The 19907-nt window shown below is 49.2% G+C and overlaps 1 long non-coding RNA gene across 2 annotated transcripts; it reads left to right on the forward strand.

The window, feature by feature from the left end:
* The first annotated feature begins 403 nt into the window (after positions 1-403).
* On the forward strand, positions 404-19407 carry LOC109286949. Of its 2 annotated transcripts, none has more exons than XR_002094725.1 (4): positions 404-675; positions 5323-5406; positions 7289-7523; positions 19027-19407. It is a non-coding gene; the product is annotated as an uncharacterized LOC109286949 (long non-coding RNA). The 2 variants fall into 2 exon arrangements; XR_002094726.1 differs by lacking the exon at positions 19027-19407 and adding an exon at positions 12112-15118.
* The last annotated feature ends 500 nt before the right edge of the window (positions 19408-19907 follow it).

A 19907-nucleotide genomic window follows, 5' to 3' on the forward strand; every position in this document is an offset into this window, starting at 1 on the left:
CCAAACATTCACAGAAGAAGCCATCTCATCCTCTGCCTCTGCCCCCCTCCCCCTTGCTGCCTGCAATAGGTTCACAGAGGACAGGCGCAAGGGGAGGGCACTGTATTCCAGCTCAGCTTTACCCACTAGGAAACAAACCCACAGTCTTTTCCATGAGGGGTCAAAAGTCCAGTTCTGGCTCCCCTGCTGCTGTTTCCTGGTGTGATTCAAGCAGGGGCCATCCCCCAGCTCTAGGGCACAAATCCACACTATGTAAATACTTGCTTCTGAGACAGTCACAGGGAAACCTTTAAATGAGCCTCTTTGCATTTCAAATGAGCCTGGGATCTGTCCATTGGTGGACAGGAGGAAGATAGGGGCTCTGCACAAGGCTGGCTCATATCTGCCCTCTCACCCCCAGGTCACATGCAGATTCTATGTAATGATTGCAACTGGGGCAGGATGGCCCTGTATTACTCCTAGTTTTGCTGGCTGCAGGTCTTCTGAAATCAAGGGCATGGATCGGGGAGACCAGGAACCTGTTTTAGAAATAGTACCAGCTTGCAGGTTGAGTTCATCCACCCCACAGTGGTGAGGCCCTTAAAGTTCAGCACCCAGGAATGCTCAGCAGATACTTCTTCTTGTGTAAGAGCTGGAAATGTGACAACCACACTGATTTCAAAGCGTTTGGCTCATGTGAGTAAGTTGTCTCTTTGCTGTCACACATGCTGCAAAGGGATTCACTTACATCAGTGGTCACCAACCAGTGGATCTCAATCCACTGGTAGATTTTGGAGCCTCTTGCGGTAGATCTTGGAGCCTCTTGGAGTTGATCAGAGGCTGGGGTGGGGGGCTGAATGCCTGCATGCATGCACGCATGTGTCCCAGCCCAGCAGGTCAGGCCATGGGGGAGGGAAGGGGCAGGGGCTAGATCAAGGCCCCCGCTTGAGGGATAGTGTGGCCCCAGCTGGGTGGGACTTACCTGCTGGGGAGGTGCACCCCCAAATATTTTTTTCTCCCTCTGCCTCAATATGCACCCTCCTTCCCTTCCCACAGACTTACCTGCTAGGCGGGGGGCAAGAGGGGGTGGCAGCAGCCCATGGTAGATCTTGGGTTGTTTTTAAATGCCATAGGTGATCTCCTACTTAAAAAGGTTGGAAACCACTGACTTACATTGATACGACAGGGTTGGGAACAGAGCCCAGATCCCTGCTCCATGCTAAGTTCCCTGGATCACTGATGTCCCCACTAACCTGAGTGTTTGACTGCTCGCATCCCTTTCACAGGAAGGCTATGAGGAGATTAAGTGGCCTGGTGTCCCCCAGCCTTTCAGTGGGTGACTTTTTCACCTCATTATCTATTAGAGCTATTTCATTTTACAGCTCTTTCCTGCCTGGATCTGACATTCAGTGTCCTGCTCCTTCCCCCTGAAAATCCTGGCTAGTACCTTCAGTTTTGATGTAACCTCTGCCCTACATGACAATGCCTTCTGGTATTCTCCCTGCACTAATCCAGCACTAATCTCTCTTCTGCCACTGTTCTTCGAATCAAGGCCAGACAAGCACTGGCTGCCTGTTGATCTGGGACAACATGTCACAGCATCTCAAACCAAATGCATATATAGAAGGGAAGATATCCACTGCCCACAAACACCTCAGCTGTACTTCATGTGACAAGGTTGGGGAGCAGGACAGACAACACTTGGTAGACAGGACTGTGAGCTCTTGCGGTGGTGCACTCAGAGCTGTAAGCAAGGCTGTCACTGCCAAAAAGAATGCGGTTACAGTGAGATAAGTGACACAGGAGCCACTTTGCAGTGAGTATGTGACTGGCTTACACTGCATTGCAGCTGAGGGAGCTCCAGCATGGCAAGGAGTATAGGATCCAGCCTACACAAGAACAACAATCAAGTGCAGTACCTATATTTATCAAGTTTAGTCACTGCACTGGTCTGTTCCCCAAGCCAAGATCACTTTAAATGGCATTGTGTAGTAGAGGGTGGAGACCTGTCCAATACACTGAAGACAGGACACCTTACAAGAGTCTACTATAGCCTCCCAGTGGGAGGATCTCAGCTACACACCTATTTTATTGAAATGGGGGATTTCTCCCCAGCTTGTTCCCCTGGCCTTTGGGCTGAGAGCAAACAAGACTTGGGGGAATCCAAACTCCAAGACCTCTGGGCTTGGGGCCTGCATGTAGGATGCCTGCTATGGATTTGGGAGTATCTGAGGCCCCAGGCTGAAGAGTTGTGGAAGGAAGATACTTGCTGGTGGTAGTGCCACACAGACTTGAATGATTGAGCTCTGATCAGTCAATAGAATTCAGAATTGATTTGGCTAATTTGGCTTGAGACACAAAATAATAATTTTTTTAAATCTCCAGTAGGCCTTTGCAGCAGAAAAGCCAAGGCCCATTAGCTCCATGGTGCAAGAACCATGTCTGCTGGCCAGACAAAGCCAAGAGTGGGAACCCTGGTGCGAATGCATTCTAAGATGTCATAGCTTTGCCCCAACGCATAAAATGCTCTGAAGCTCTTCTCTGTGTTCAGAGAGGTTGTGCCTTTGAAGGACAAGGGGCATGAGACAGAGGAAGAGAGTAGCTTTAAAGTTCAGATGGGAGTAATTCTCTCCTAAAAGCATGGGTGAAGCCAGTCTGGAGGTGATTCAGGAGGAAGGGTCATGGCTTGGTTACAGAGATGCTCACTGATCACGGGGAAAGGTCTTTGAGTGATGAGAGATATTACCACCTCCTCTCCATGGCAGTGTGTGAGAGGCAAAATGGGCACAGGCAAATGTGAAGCGTGGAGCTTGAGGAAGCAAAGGCAAATAGTGCAAAAGAAAAGATTCTGTGAATATCCCCTAGCATTTTTAATCAAGTCCCTTCAGATGGTCTGTATGCCTCTGTGATGTCTGCTTTCCAGAAATGTAAAAGCTGTGGGGCAGGGCAGTCACCCACTGCAGAAACTTAAGCCAGGGGATCAGGATATTTGTAAGCATGAGCATTTGCAACTGGGATCTGAGGATGAGCATCATTCTGGCACTATCTGGAACACAAGCCTGTGAGTCCACTCAAAAACTCAAGTATTTTGCAATGAATTAATGCAATAAATTCATGGCCACGCCCCCAAAGAGGATGGCGAGATACAAGAGAGCCTTCAGGCCAGCGCCAGAAGCAGCTAATGGAAATGAGCTTTAGCCAGTGCCACAAAACTGCAAGGAGGAGAGGGCTGGCAGGTGTCCAACAGCTCATTCCAAAGGGGCGAGATGGCGCCGCAGTGCTATCCCCTCTAGGTGTGGGCTTGGTGCCGCACACAAGCTCAGCGGAACCAGGCAGGGCTTGCCAGGAGATGGACTGGCAGGGAGCCATGCAGGAAAACCCAGGTAATAGTGCCAGTAATTCAGTAGGTGGCACTCTTCCTTCTGAGTCACAGCTGACCCCTGTGGCAAGGAGGGGGGAAGGGATCTTGGAGAGGGAGCACTGCTTTGGTGGAGGTGCTGCAGACTGCAGCTCTGACTCCTGCAGAGATAATGCTCGTAAAGGGTTATGGGGCCCTAGCCCTTTTCACAGCAGCAGAGGTGTTAGGTCCTCATTTCCACACATGCAGACCCCCCATGTTCTAACCAAGAGCCAGCATGAATGATTTATATGTCTGGAAATACCGCCTCTCCCCCCCCTGCAGTCTCAATGGGATGCAATATCCTTCTTTACCTTCTGTCCTCAACAGCTGAATGGCTGCTGCCTTCCACCCTGGAGGCAGACACACTTCACTGACACTGAACAGATTCCTGCTTGCAGTCTGGGACATGTTTCGGGATGACAACTTAGCTGGGCAAGCTTATCCTTCTCTCCCTTGTGCACTTCTCCAAGCACTGGGGCAGAGCATACTGGTGAGCCCCATCAGAGTCTGATGGCAAGCAGAGCAGCTGCTAGGGAAAGCACAAGCGGGGGGCAAACAATGAGTCAATAGCAGTTTATAGAGCAGTGACCTCAAGGGGTTGGGTCTTTGGCCCTGGACAGTCTGGATGGTTATGCAAAAAGCCAAAGGTCACATAGGAAGGGAAAGATATCCCAGCATCCTCTGCAAATGTCTGGGGGTTGAAAAGGAGCCAGAGAGGAGCTCCAAACCCAAGAGACTGACAGTCTGACCTGAAAGATATGAGGGGGAAGAGGAAAAAAGGAGAAACAGGACAGGCATGAAGCCACAGACAGAGAAACAGAGAAAACACTGTCTAAACTTTGCTCTTTGAGGGCTCATACTCAGGCCAAGGCAGCTAGTGGCTGGTAATAATTACCACAGGACACTGGTGCCCTGTCCTATGTGAAACGAATGGTACTCTGGCCAGCGCCTAGTGGACAGGTGTCCACACTACACTACACTTGGCACTAACTGGCTACCTGGTTGACATGCTCAGCAGACAGGGTTACACAATGAAGCTGATCCCCATCCCCCATCCTATCGCCCCTCCCCGCCTCAACCACTTCCATCCAGGCCAGAAGTAAGGCACATTAATGGGGAAGCTGCTGCCATCCATGCTATAAACTGATCTAGAGAAAAGGGAATCATACAGGGCTTTCCACCCAGCTGAGTCCAGCAGCAGCAATTTCACTGGGGTGGCTGAGACTTTTCAGTGAAGGATGGCTGTTCTCCTGGTGAAGTTGCCCTGGCTAATTCACACAGCAGACAGCTCATGGGTGTGATAGGGCCTGGCCACTCTGGTCTACCTGAGACCACTGTCTGCCAGGCCCCGCTGCACCCACCTCTGTATGCATAGAGTGAGAGGGTCCAGCAGCCCAGCCCAAGCCAGGAGCTGGAGCTTGGCTCTGCAGGAGGCCAGCCTGTGGTTTGACTCTCAGCCACAAGGAAAAATAAATGTCCCGCTCCTCCTCCTCCTCCTGCTGCTAGACCCTTCCTTCCTTCCCTGCCTCCCTCCCTTCCCGTGGGAGTCGCTCTGCTGTGCCTTCCTGCGGATGCAGTTCCTCCCAGCTTCTCTGCCGCCAAGGGCACCTGGGGTCAAATATTCCCTTTCTGAACAAACAGTATGATTGGGTGGGAGGAGGCTGGGGAGAGGGAGCAGAGAGCAGCTCTTCAGCACTGTGCAAACCAGACCTCAGCCTCCAGGGCACAGAGCAGCCTGGAGAAGGGCCCTGCACTTTGCCACACACCTGAGCACAGGGGTCAGCGTCCACCTCCTCAGGGGCTTCAGATTTACCGCAGGCAGTAGTCTGCAGAGCTCAGCCCTTTCAGCACTGGGACAGGGGCTGCAGGGAGGGCTAACAGCATGGCATCAGCCAAAGGATCCTGCTGTGCCTGCGCTTAATTGCTTTCTCTCTGTATTCCAGGCTGATCGCACTGCAGTAAGTGGGGGTCACTGGAGAGACGGCGGTTCTGGGAAGGGAAAGAGATGGAGGGCAGAAGAGAGGAGGGTAAGACGGAGTTAATTAAAAAGGGCAAGAAAGAGGGGGGAGGTGGGGGATAAAGAAAGAGAGAAATAAGGCTCCAGGAGGAATGAAACAGAAAGATGTAGTTTATAGGGAGAAGGAAAGAGTGGGAATGGAGAAGAGAGGAGCATGCCCTGGAAGGATGGAGGAGAGAGAGACTTTTTAGGACTAAATGTTTCAGGGGTGTAGGTTGTAGCCATGTTGATCTAAGGACATAGGCAGACAAGGTTCTTGGGGTAAATCTGATATCTTTTATTAGACTAACTAAAATAGTTGGGGGAAAAATCTTCTTTGCAAGCTTTCAGGTACAAACACCCTTCATTTAGAAATAAATGTGTCACCAGAGAGAAGCCAAAGTACCATGAGGAGTTACTAACCCCTTCCCCCTCCCCATGCTCAGAGCCAGCTCCATCCCTTGGCCTGAGAAACTCCAACCTGCTCTGACAAAGGGTGTCTGATGCCAGAACAGAGACACCTCTAGGGTTTCTCCTCTAACCCCTCTCCTGAGCAGTGTGATACCATGTTGCAGCCGGCACCCCTAATCCCAGCAGGGAATGAGCCGCTTGTTTTACGTTATCTTTGCATCCACTCACCCCCGTCCTGTGATAGAATTACACCCTGGGACTGTGCCACTGGCTGGAATCACTCCTGCATTGAAAATAGCAGCACCATTGCCATGGAGACAAAACAGCTACTCCTTCCCCAGGCCTTGTCTCTCACCCTCCCTCCTGCCAGCCCAGCAGGCTGCTTTCTCCTAGAGTTGTCTCACAAGTTACCCTGGTAACAGTGTCCCTGGCAAGCAAGGGAAGCTCATAAACACAAACAGTGATTCCCCTGGATGCAGGTCTCGCTCCACTCCCACGTGCCCAGCTGAGATATCACAACAAAGCTGATGTCAGTGCGCAGCTCTGAGAAGTGAGGGTGGCTGCATGTGGAGCCTAGGCCAGGGAAAGCGATGGCGCCACATGGAGCATGTGCAGGAAATCCTCCCTTCAGCCCTGGCACCGAGCTCTCAAAAACGGGACGGAATCAGCACTGCGATAACATTTCCACCAGATCCACCACATCCTCTCCTTCTGCCTGGCGTGGGAACGGAGGGCAAGATGGGTCCTGGCCAGGCGCATAACTAGCAACAAAATGTGCACCCAAGCTCCTAGACCTGTGGCTGCCCTCCTGCCCCCAAGAGGAGTGACCCCACATGCTCCCTATTTACCCAGGTTTTGCATTAACCCAGACTCATAGGAGTCAGCAGCACAGGAGCTTGTGCCCGCATTGGCACCAATGTCCCCTGTGGCCCCAGCGCAGTTACCTAAGGCAGAGTCTCTATCTGGGGATGATGGGCAAATACAAGATGGATTGTAAGGTGAGGCTCAGGAATGGATTGTAACAAGAGTTGCCATGAGGCTGGGGAACAAATCTGTCCTAGCAGGGGATCTCTGACTTGTGCCATGTGCACTTCCATGCTCCTCCCCGTACTGCTCCATGAAGGGAGGAAAGCTCCCAGACAAAATGCAGAGACATCTGCTTCTCCTTCCCCCCAACACCCGGTCCCTCCTCAGACCTCATCTCTCCCATAGCATACACAGGTACCTACAGCCTGCAGATGGCCAGGCAGGAGTGAATCATGGCTAATGCTTCAGACTGGTTAAGACACAAGATGAAATGACTTCCCTGGGGTAACAGTGAATCACTGGCAAGTTAGGGATGAAACTTGGGGCTTCAGCCTTCAATTAGCCTTGTGCTAAGGCTGAAGACCACAAGGAAGTGCAGCTGTCACTGTTGGAAATGCTGCCCTCAGGAAACAAAATGTGCATTAAGGCCTATGCTGGATTTACCTTAGTGTCTCTGATCATTGCTTTTTCCACAGATACCAGCTGGAGCCTGTACTATACCACATGGCCTCAGAAGCAGGCAGCAAAGTAAACTGAGAGGAAATCTGAGTAGCAAAATCTATGATGAAGCTATGGCAAGAGGGAACATAACTGTGATTATAGCTCCCAGTTTCCCTGAAAACCTGTGCTGGGATTCCAGTGTTTCCAACTTCATGGAGCTTGGAGAGGATGGTACCATCAATATGAAACCAAGTGAACAAAATTACCCAAGTAATGAGATTAGCACTGCTAAATTGGAAGTGAAAACCTGGTAATGGAAGACATTGATTTTTGGAAAATACAGCATGTAGGCATCAAAGTAAATGGATCTGGGGACAGTAAATTAATCTTGAGGAAGGGCTTCCAAACCAAAATTGTTGTCAGAAACCAGTTAGAGGCCTTCTATGCCAATACACAATAGACCAAGAAAACATGCTTGTTATAAGGAAGCATTTCCCATGCAGCAAAGTCCATGTAACAAGTACCTGAGAATCAGAGCAATGGTTTGAGCCAAGTCAGAAACTACATTATTAGTCACTGAGCTATTACCATAGGTAAGAGAGATCAAGATCTAGGCAGTGAACAAGCAGGGCTTCCTTCTGATCACAGGTCTGGGGGATGCAGTCTATCATATTAATATACTTACTGCTGCTGTTCTGAAGCACCAGGTGACCTTCAGTTGTGCATCTCAGACAAATAAGAGTCTAAAATTGGCTCTAGCTAGTGGACTGGTATCCTCCAGACAATGCAAAAGCCATTTGTTTCAACTAGTAGCACCCTTCCTACTTGATACTAAGCTCCTGCAATCCCTACCAATGCTCTCTAATCCTCATCCATGATACCACCTGTGTTCCAGCTCTGGGTCCCCAGCCAGCTTACCCCACCTATTCTAGCCATTGGCAGACTGCCTTGCCATTGCTGGGTGGAAAGGACAGAAGGCAGCATGAGCCAGGTTTCCAGTGTCTCCAAAGTCATAGAAAGGAGAATTCCCAAACTGGCTGGGGAATGTCTACAGACAGACATCAGAAAGTGAGTCAAACTTTCCAAAGCCCCTAAATGACGTAGCCCCATTTTCCAAAGCCCCATTTTCAAAAGTGACTGAGACACTTAGGACCTTGTATCTCCCTGATAGTCAATGGATTCCGGCTCCTAAGTCACTCAGGCACTTTTGAGAATATGACTCAGCATCCCTGCTAGCTGCCTAAGCAAGCCATCCATGCCACTCATGGGAATCTCCTAAAAAAAATAAAAGAATATAATTTGTGCCATTTCTGCATGGGTAATATAGATACATGCCCACTTGGGACAAGGCTGGGAACAGAAAACTCATATCATGTGTGATCTAAACTGGGATTTGAATTGTGGAGAGCTTAGTCCCCAAACTGTGTCCCCTCCTGCCCCCCGCCCAAGCTCTGGGCACAGCAAGTGAAAAAGGACTGATGTGCAAATCAGCAGAAGTCCAGGAGGGGAGAACTGGATGACAGGCAAATAAGTAGCTGGAGAAAGAGAGCGTGTGTGGGAGGGAGATAACGGGTTTAAAGGGCAATGCAAAAAGATTTTGTTCTTGGTGTTTATGACCTAAGATTGATGAGGATTTCTTTCTCCCCCCTAAGACTGTCACTTCCCCTCCTCTTTTCAAGTGAAATTCCATCCACTGTGGCTTCTGGATGTGGACGAAGCATGGGAGGGAGGGAGGGAAGGAAGGAAACTGGATTCTCCCAGTCCTGTCTTGCTTTGGTTTTAGTAAGGGAGGAGTGGGAACAACTGCCTGACAACCCCTCCAATCCTAGAGTCAGGAGAGGAAGCAGTTACTGAGTCTGTGCCATGCTCTAGCTGCTGGGAAGTCAAAAAGGGAACCAACCCTAGCTGCAGGAAGCATCTCACCATAGTAACAAACCCTGTTCTTCTCCTTGGATGGGCAAGTGGGGCTCTGGGCTTCCCTGTCCTCCAGCTCCATCCTCTCAGAGTTGGCTCTCCAGACCCCTGCTTGGGGGGAGCATTTTCCCCTTGTCTGTCCATTGGCTACCCCATGTCTGCAGATAGTTCTTTCTGTTCCTCTTTTCTAATCCTCTCCCCTAGTGATTCACTGCCACATCTTGCTGCTCACTGCATCAATACCTTTGATTTCCCTTTTTCCTACTCCCCTCTTGCTTCCCCTCACCTCATTTCTTTTGATTACAATAAGGAGAAAGAAAAAGTGGCTGGATTAACATGGTGATAATGCTGGCCTTGCCAAAGTCAATATGGGACTAGGAATTGCTACTGAACCTAGTAGAACCAAGAGCAGAGCCCACTATGGACAATTATGGGAGGGATCTTGGTAACTGCACTCACTGCTCTTATACCATTAATGCAGAAGTTAGGGGCTCAATATAAAAATGACCAAGTGAAATTCTCTCACCTGGTTTATGCAGAAAGTCCAACCAGATGATCGCAGTGGCATGTTTTGGTATTAAAAATCTGTGGATTAAGGTACTGGACACCCCAGACAGGGAGCTATTAGAGACAGGTTTAAACTGCACGTGCCGAAGCCAGAGCCAGACCCTACTTTTGGAAGCACTCCCATGTGCTGAGCTGAGACTTCCCCACAAGAAGGCCTTGCCAGCTCAGATCACCGGGCTCCAAACACCTGGCTGTTCACAGATGTTCAGCTCTGGGGGTTTAGCTTAGTTTACTGCAATAGGAGTCATTTTCCAAAACTCAAATCCAGATCTTGAGGCAGATTAGGAACCACATGGGTGTTTGGGGTGCTGAGGGGATAGAGCAGGGGCTGGGGCCCCTGTCTAACAATTAATACAGGCTTTCTTTTCCTGCTCTGCCTGGCTGCCGGGTGAAGCAGCAGGAGAATGTTCCATTGTTTTCTTTCCCTTTTTCTGTGCATGAAGCTCTCCTTTGCATTGGACATGCCTGAACCTGTCCTTAGGCTCAGATTAATCCCCTACAACACCAGAGACGACAGCTGAGGTCAGACGCTGTCGGCAGAGGGGAGGAGGAGGAGAAGGAGAAGGAGGAAATCTTTCCCCAGGAAACCACACATGTTCCTAACCAGAGCTTTGGATGTGAACAACAGACGGTTGTGCCTGGTTCTCTTAGACTCTGTTAATACTGCTGGCAACAGCCCAAAGCCTGCATAGCTGCAACACACTACTGAGTCCCAGCGTTTTGCCCAGAGACACAGGAAGCTCGCAATCTTCATGACATAGCTGTAACCTTCCCGATAGGGAGACTCCATTCAGCTCCACTAAAGAGGGCTGCTGTTCTGTTATTTCTGACAGACCTAAAGAGGTCACCCTGAAATATGGCAAGGGAGTTAATAATACTGGAGCACCAGCCGGCAGTGCTGGGAGGAAACTCTCCCTGCTGGCACCAATTGTTAAGGTTCTTGGAGCAACGCAGCAGCATCTGGGGCCTGTTTCTACAGCATAAAAGACAGGGATAGCAAGCCAGGGGAAGGGAATGATTAAAATGAAGCTAAGAGCTGATGTAAAGGCAAAGCTAAGACAATCTGGGGCCAACTATGAAACTATGAAACAGAGTCACCATGACATGAGGCTCCTTTGTAGTTTTGCAACTATAGCCCCACAGAAGAGCAGCAGGGACATTTTTCCACCCCAGACCTCAAAGAGAGGTACTAGCATGCAGAAGAGGCCTGCCAGCACTCATACACCAAATGTTTTGGCTTCTGGGGTGAGAGGACCAGACCCAGTAGACACTTCACCAGCCACATACCATCCTGCAGTGGTGCTAGTAGCCCCTGACTGCCCTTCCTAGGTGCTGGGGTTAATAACACCCCATTAAGATGAATGGGGCAGTCCCTTCTGTGTCCAACACTCTGCAGACTCAGGCAGACACAGTGACATCAACACTGGTTACACTTAGGTCATGCTGTCAGGCTCCCTCTGTGATGATCATGAGGGGTAACCCTTGTTTAAACAAAACAAAACAAAATGAAAAGATTCTGTCCTCATCACAACTCCAGAGGCTGATGCCCAGGGCTTGTACGGTGCAAGTCTTGGTTCAGCCTAGGGAAAGAAGATGCAGCCTAACATACAGAAAGATCCTGGAGCAGTCACTGTGCATCTCTCACAGATGGTTGAACAACCAGTAGTGTCTGCCCACAGCTGCTTTCAGCATTGGCTGGCATTTAGAAAAGGAGATGCCAACAGTAAGAGCATTAGCTCTCCACAGCAGGTATCCCCTATGCACATCCATCAGGAAGGGAGGGACCAAGCCAATTTTCCATTATAAATCTCCCCCATTCGGCAGCCACTACCACAGCTGGAGGGCAAAAACACATACTGCAGGTTGGATCTTGGTGTGTGTTCCAAAAAAGAGAAGGAGGGGAGGGGCTGTTCTGGTCTCCTGAGCATTTCACACCTGCTCCTAAAAACACCTGCCTAAACAACAAGTCAAAACAGCTTGCTTTGTCTGCTCCACATAAAACTACAATTAGAAAGCCGTGGCAACCCCATTGTGACCCAAACTGACACAGGCCAGGAAATTCAAGATTGAGAAGAAGTAGGTCTGCCCCTGAACTCACCCTCTGTGCATGTTAAAAAGACCAACATCATCTTGGAAGTGGTGAATTTGATACAAGGGGAAGGCCAGGAACATTTCCCCCTCCATCCCATTCAATTATCTGATTGCTGGTCATGCTTCCATTACTTCCTGGGCAGGGAATGTAATTTTTCCTCCTCCCACTGTGTCCCTGGAGTTTGCTTTGTCATTTGGGGACAACATTATGACACACTACTTGATTCAGTCTGCAGCTCCAGACCTGACTCTGGCTTGCCCTCCCCATCCCTTCCCTACCCCGCAGATAACAATCACCAATAAATCACTTTTTTGGAGAAGACAGGAGAGGAGAGAGGGTCAGAGGACACCCAAAGCAAGAGGCACAAAGCTCCAAAAACCCATTTTGGACTTGCTCTCCAAAGAGCTCTGCATTTCATTAGCACTCTGCAAAGCAGCACATCCAGTTCTGGCATGGGGGGTGGGGGGTTTCTTATGTCGGGCGCAGAAATTATAAACAGAAGACAAGCTGGAGAACAAGCTGCTTGCGCTTGTTACTGCATCTCTGCACTGGCCCCAATCTGACCTCACCTTCTTGGGTTTATTGGCTTGGGGCAGGCCAGCAATAGTGCTCTAACACCTGGACCCCTCGGCCTCACTGCCAAGGACCTGTCAACTCCAAATTACCAGACATCTCCTAGCTAGCTTGGTGACCTTGCCAAGGTGAAGTACCCCCAGCTTGGCTACCAATCCCACTGCTGTAGCAAGGTTTTTCCTAACACATTGCTCCATGAGACACCCCTACTGGCAACCAAATTTCAAAGATAGCTCCTGCCTTTCAGTGGTTGGTAGCATATTAATGAGAGATCAGCCTCGGTATGCCCAGCCCAGCCTTTAAGGTGAAGCTCCCAGGTCTTCTACGTGTCTTGTCAGCAAACTGAACTCTACCTTTCCCTGGCAAACTTCCCTTTATCCTCTCTCTTCCTGGCAGCATCCCCTCCCTGTGCCATCAGTCTTATCCAGACAAACAATGAGCCTGTGTGTCTCCTAGAAGAGCATGAAGAGGCCAAGGTTAGGGATTCTTGTGGGCAAAGCAACCCATCTCTTCTCCCTGCTAGAGAAAGCTCCAGTGGAGTAGCATGAGCAAGCTCTATCTCCCTTGCAGCTCAGCATACCAATTGCACCCAAACCTGGCAACAGAGCATGGGGTAGCACAAGAGTCAGTGCTTCAAAAGAGAGGGAAGCCTCCCTCTCTCCACTTTAACTAACATACTCCTGAAGCATCGTGGGCAGGCACAGCATGCTGCAGACAGATGCAAGTCCTGAGGAACGTGCCAGGGCCAGGGTGAAGAGCTGGACCCTTACCTTCAATCAAGGTTTAATTATGCTCACTACAGGGCAGAAGAATTTGTATAAAGCACTACTGTCCCTTCTCTGCCCCCAAACGCAGGGAGCTTTTTGCAAGTCCCCTGTCAAGCTTTTAGTCCCCCTGTCCATTAAGCAAGTGGCCTAGGATTTAAACCTTCCCAGGATCTCTGTAGCACTTCCCCCACCCCACAAGCTCTCGGACTGCTCCAGCTTTCCCTAAAGTAGGCAGCCAGCTGTGCTCTCCAGTCAAGGGAGTGGCAGAGTCAGGAATGCAGCCCCCCACCCAGCCTTCCTTCTCCCTCCCCACAGCTCCCTGGATTCCAGAGTGTTGAGTCAAGCCGTGCAAGGATGCTGCAGCAGTGAATAGATATTCCCTCAATAGGTAAAAAAAAAAAAAGGATGTGTGTGCAGGGTCATCTCAGGCCATTCTTTCAGCCAGTCGCTGGAGCACATCCAAAAGGGGAGAATACATCCAAAGCTAAACCCAGTCTCTTTACACCTCCACCCCACCCACGCCTGTTCTGTCCAGTGCCTTGGCTGGAAACATTAGCTGGCTGGTATCCCATGAGATGCATATGTATTCATCCCTCTAAAGGATGAGATGATTCACGCCATTAACACTCCCTTACTGTTCAGAGCATGACTGCCTCCCTCCAGAAGGTATCCCTAATTAGAGCAATAGCTCACACACTGGGGGCTGGAACTAGTGATCAGTCATTACCAATTACAGTATGGGTAAAGTGAAAGCAAAGCCTTCCCTTCCATCCTTCCCACCTTGGAAGAATGACCCCACTTCCCATTGCAAACTCACTTCTTATATCAGGAGGAAGGATTGTTAAGAGTGCATTCCTTTCCCAATCCAAGGCCTTTGGTGATCATCACAGTGCAAACCCATTACTCCAGGTAGGGAAACTGAGGTACTAGGATGTGCCATCACACAGTGGATCCATTCAGAGAGGGAGATAGATCTGCCTCCCTCCTACTTTCCTTTGTGCATGAAGGACTGGGAAGTAAACATACACAACAGGGAGCTGAAAACGTGCCTGTTGTAAGATAGATAAGAGCACTTCCACAAAACAAAGTCAACCAACTTGGCTCACCAAGCCAAAGGCCACTTAAAATAGTGCCCATGTAGCTGTGGTCTAACATGAGCTAAGTTACATGTGTACATGACTTTTCTCCCTGCATTGGTAAACCCACACAAAAATATTAGCAAAGCAGTGAAGCAATGGCAGCAAAGCCTTTTAAAGTCTCTCATCACCATTGCTATTATAGGAATGCAAAGATTCTGCCATATTAGTATTGTGTCATATCTTTAGACTTAAGTGGTTTCCAAAAGACTCACCCAACTCTTCAAGTGATGCAAGTTTTTATTTTTATCTGGTTTATTTACATTTGCCTCTGCGCTCACTGGACATTCACACAAGTCATATTTGGACTGCTGCCTATTCTTTATGCTTATTCATCCCTGAGGCTTAGTTCTGGTTTATGCCACCTCCTTCAGCTTTCCAGCAAACTAAGTGCAATGACATGTACAGAACAGAGAGCACAGAGCAAGGAATTTCAGGCAAAAGAGCTGAAGAAATATAGACCGTTTTTGTACCCAGGTGTTTGCAGGAACAGAAAAAGCTATTAGAAAGAGCCAGAGGTAAACTTCTAAATCAATTGTTGCCATTGGCCATCAATTTCTTTAGCCTTCCCAGTTGTATGGGGAGCCTGCAGTTTAGTTTATCATCACCATCCTTCTTCTGTTTGCTCCAGCTCCCAGGAGAACAAAGCACACCAGCCCCTGCCCCCTTTAACAAGGGTATAAAGGATTTACTGAAAACGTCTGTACAAATAGATGGATCACAAGCTGAAGTGCTACAGGCATCCCAAGCTGTCTAGTTGCCAATTGAGTTTTTCCATCTGCAGAATGTATTAATATTTTAAAATAAGAAGTCTGGACCCCCCACTCCAAAAACAAAAAAACCAAACCCAAAATAAAACAAAACTCTTGAACATCAGAACCACCCACCAAAATACACAGCTTTGATTGAGAGGCCACAGCCAAGGCTTTCCAAACCAGGGCTGCTAAGTAACCACAGCCCAGTCGATCTCTTCAGAGCTGTAACTGAAGAGTAATTCCCCCATTTACCATCATGCCCTATAGTCCACAATATTACGCCATAAGCATAATTATTAAGTACCCTTAAAAAAAAAGGAAAAGAAAAAAAGGCAGTATTACTGTCGGCTTCGCTCATACTTTCTAGTATGTTGGTTGCTAGGCACTGACAGAAGGAAAAACAGGATAATACTGAATGGGCAAGGGTGCCATTTTTACCACTGAGTTCAGGTTTCCCACCCCTACTATATATTAATGGGGAGTTGCTGTTCACTGCTGCTTGCATGACTGTTTCAGTTGAGCCTATACTTGACAAGTATACATAGTCCCATCTATGACTCCGCTGCAGTGAATTAATGGCAATATAATCCGAGATAGGTCTGGCAATGGTTTGGGAAGCTGGACCGGGTGTCTCAAGGGCAAGGTGCCACATACCACTGGCAAAGTAAAAGATCACACATTTACATGCTTAGAGGACAGATCATACCTGTCAAAGGCAGTGCTGATGTATCCCAGAATAGCCTTTATTGCTGGTATTTCCAATGTTGCCAAGTTAAGTTACAGAGTATTTGGTTGGTCATCTATTATATTACACAACTCCTGGAAAGTTAGGATGGGTAGAACCAGTGCCAACTGGTGCTGAAAGGAAGCTCAGGCTTGTCGAACACAGGGAGAGTCAGTGCCTCCTGACCAGCTGGAACATAGACCTTTCTTCAGTTGTCTGTGGCACAGAAAGCCTGTTAGGGCTTTTATGAATATGGAGCTGTTCCTGATTAGCTCCATGTGTTGACATGTATTCCAAGACAGAATGTTACTCCCTGTTCAGCCAAACACTTATCATCCCCTCAAGTTGAGTAGGAATGGCTCCATGTGTTCAAAACACCAGTAACTACAGAGAAGCTCCCACCTGTTGACAGATAGCTTCTCAAAAATAAAAGGAAAGAAAAAAAGGTAAGAGTGAAACCCACTGACTGCAGGTTTGAATAGGAAGACCTTGTCTGGACAGAAAAATGGGCGGGTGGAATTGGTGAAGTATGAGAGTTCTCTTCCCTACACCTTCAACTAAGTGAAGTAATTACACAGAAGCCAGCCAGCAGGATAGGAGAATAGAGCAAGACAGCTCTGTAGACAGCCACTACAGGAGCCAAAACAAAAAAAAACAAAAGAAACCCAACCACAACCCCCACTTCCCCCCAAAAAGCCCCAACCAACCAAAAACACATACTAGCCACACCCATTACACCTAAAGGTGACCCACTTGAAATGGAAAACAAATCAAATGTGGGCCTGCATGGATAAGTGGAGGATATCCTCCCACGGATATATGAAGCATCAAGATAGCCTCAAAGAGGGCTGGGGAAACTTCAGGAAATCAAATTCTCTCTTCAGGCCTATTAAGAAGTGGTGACATTCCTGGAGCATGACACTGAAAGTACCAAGAGGTGTAGGGGAGTAGCAGATTAGTGTTTAGACTTCAAATCAAACACTTAACTCCTACAATATTCTGGGAGAACAGACACCCCCCTTAAGAATTTAGCTTCCTTGTAAAGACTGAGTGCCCAAGGTTCTCACCACCACTGCTGGCTGCCTTGTTTAAGAAGGTCAGATCCAATTCTTCTAGGTTTGCTGCAGAACTTGGGGTTTATGGTGTGTGTTAAGTTCCACTATCTTATTTGAAAAGGTAAAACATTCTCTCTCCCCAGAGCCTTCTTTTATCTAAAGCAGTGTACCTTACCAAGCATGACAAAAATATTATGACAGAACAGAGTCCCTTCTCTCCATTGTTGTTTTCGCTCTGCTCTTTTAGTCCCCTCCAATCTTCCAAGAGACAGGAACTCAGGAACTGCATAGCTGCACGTCCAATAGTTTCATAGTTTCTAGGGTTGGAAGGGACCTGAGCAGATCATCTAGTCCGACCCCCTGCCATGGCAGGAAGAGCACTGGGGTCAAATGACCCCAGTAAGGTGGTCATCCAACCTCCTCTTAAAAACCCCCAGGGTGGGAGCCTGCACCACCTCACTTGGAAGCTGGTTCCAGACCCTAGCCGCCCTGACCGTGAAGTAGCGCCTCCTGATGTCCAACTTAAACCTTCCCTCCGCCAGCTTGTGACCATTGTTCCTGGTCACTCCTTGCGGCGCTCGGGGGAACAGGGACTCCCCCAGCGCCTGCTGATCCCCCCTAACCAGTTTATAACAGGCCACAAGATCCCCCCTCAGCCTTCTCTTTTGAAGGCTGAACAGGTTCAGGTCCCGCAACCTTTCCTCATAGGACCTACCCTGCTGTCCCTTGATCATACGAGTGGCCCTCCTCTGGACCCTCTCCATGCTGTCCACATCCCTCTTAAAGTGCGGCACCCAGAACTGGACGCAGTACTCCAGCTGCGGCCTGACCAGTGCCGCATAGAGGGGGAGGATCACCTCCTTGGACCTGCTCGAGATGCATCTGTGGATGCACGACAAGGTGCAGTTGGCCTTCCTAGCCGCCTCCCCACATTGCCGACTCATGTTCATCTTGGAGTCAATAATGACTCCCAGATCCTTTTCCACCTCCGTGCTGACAAGAGGGGAGTTCCCCAGCCTGTATGTGTGGTGCCGATTGTTCCTCCCCAGGTGCATCACCTTACACTTGTCCGTGTTAAACCCCATCCTGTTCTCCTCCGCCCATCCTTGTAACCTGTCTAGGTCCAACTGTAGCCTGTTGCTCCCCTCTAATGTGCCCACATCCCCCCACATCTTAGTGTCATCAGCAAACTTGAACAGGGTGCTTTGCACCCCCTCATCCAAATCACTGATGAAGATATTGAACAAGGCGGGCCCAAGGACCAAGCCCTGTGGGACCCCACTTCCCACGTCGTTCCAGGTTGAGGACCCATCCACTACCACTCCCACATAGTGGGAAGCCCTATGGCCCCCCCCCCCTTCCCTAGCTTAGAAAGGAGCAAAGTCTCCCACAGACCAAGGTTTCTGCAGTTGATTTAAATGATTTTCCCAACATTTCTGCAAACTGAAGTCTTGTGCAATCAAGGATACACTTTGTAAGGGTTATTAACTAAAAAGGCTGAAGTCTCCCTAACTCCTATGTATCAGCATTAAACTGACCACATCTTGTTAATAAAAAAAAAAAACTACACAAATCTGTCTATTCCCCACTGTAATTATTATTGTTCTGGTAAGCCTAAATTAATGGTGAAGACCATAAACATGAAGTAGTAGTTTCTCAATGGAAAAGACTTCCACAGGTTATAAGTATGGTATAAGAAAAGATCATTCTTTTCCTAGAAGCTTTTAGTTGACCAAGTTATTTATATTACCACCCAATACCTAGGACTTACTGGACAAGACAGGACAACAACCTTGTCTATTAAGAAAACATTAGTTATTTTGGCAGTGTAGCTCTTGTCATATTGACTTCTCCGTCCAACTAAAGAAGGGGAGGCTGGAAACTGATAATTTACACATTATTTTTTAATAAAAAAGTACAAATGCTACTACCACTATTCCCCCACCCCCACCAAACTCACTGCAGCCTTACTAGCTATCTCTGGATTTTTTTTTTAAAACAGAGACAGCAAGAGAGCTACTGGGCATACCCCAAGTCAAAACCCCCCAAATTCAGCAGGCAGTTTGCCAAGCCACAGAGCTGAATAGGGAACAAGCTACAGCAAGAGGCATTTCAGATGACTTGGAAAAAAAAAAGTCCTGGGAGGGACTCTCATAATCTTGCCTTAACAGAAGCTTCCTTTCTTCACAGCTCCCAGAGGAGCTAGAAACAAAACCACCCAGACCCTCTGGGTGGATCCAGGACACAGCCACCACACCCTCTTCATTGGCCATGCCCAGCTCTTGCCCTTCCCACCCACTCTGGCCAAGCCGCTGCATAAATGACTACAGCTGAACAGTTGAAAATATTTAATACGTGTTACACACGTAGCAGTACAATTTCCAATACAAAAAGACAAAATACATCACAGAAGGAGATAACACTGTACTGTACAACCCCCGCCCCCCCGGAGAGCCCCAAGCCTTTATAGAACAAAGGCCAGGAGTCCTCCCGCCTGCTGGAGAAGGCTCAAGGACTTGCCCCAGTGTCTGTAAACGTGGTTCCGCTGCATGAAACTCTTGGCAAAAAGCACCATGTAAATCGTCCTGACCTCCAGCTTCTCCAGAGGCGGCTTTGAGAAAGCTTGCCAGGAACTTCCAACTTTCCCGGCTCAACCTACTGCACCCCAAGTGTCTCAGGCCCCCAAGGATGGGGCCAGGCTTCCCGGAGAAGGTGGACTGTGCAAGGCTGGCTCCGGGCAGCATTCGTGGCAGGCAGGCGCACAGGGGCTGCTCCTGCCCTGCTCCCACCAGTGCGGCGCAGAGGAGGAGCATGCAGGGGGCTCCGCGGCACTGCTCCCCACTTTCTGCCTGCTCGCAGGAGGAAAGCCCCTTCTTCCCCAGCTGGTGCGTGGGTGCAGCGCAGCGCTCTGGCCAGGGGGCACCCCACAGCCCGGGCCTGCGGGGCAGAGTCCTGGGCGCGGGTGGTCAGAAGGCCACGATGGCCGTGCTCCAGGGGTTGAGGTTCCGCAGCACCGGCTCGTCGCAGCAGATCTGGCCGGGCTCGCCCGCCGCCGCCGCCTCCCCGCCCGC

The sequence above is a fragment of the Gavialis gangeticus genome, unplaced genomic scaffold, assembly GCF_001723915.1.
Source record: "Gavialis gangeticus isolate Ggan-Ray unplaced genomic scaffold, GavGan_comp1, whole genome shotgun sequence".
Taxonomy (NCBI): domain Eukaryota; kingdom Metazoa; phylum Chordata; order Crocodylia; family Gavialidae; genus Gavialis; species Gavialis gangeticus.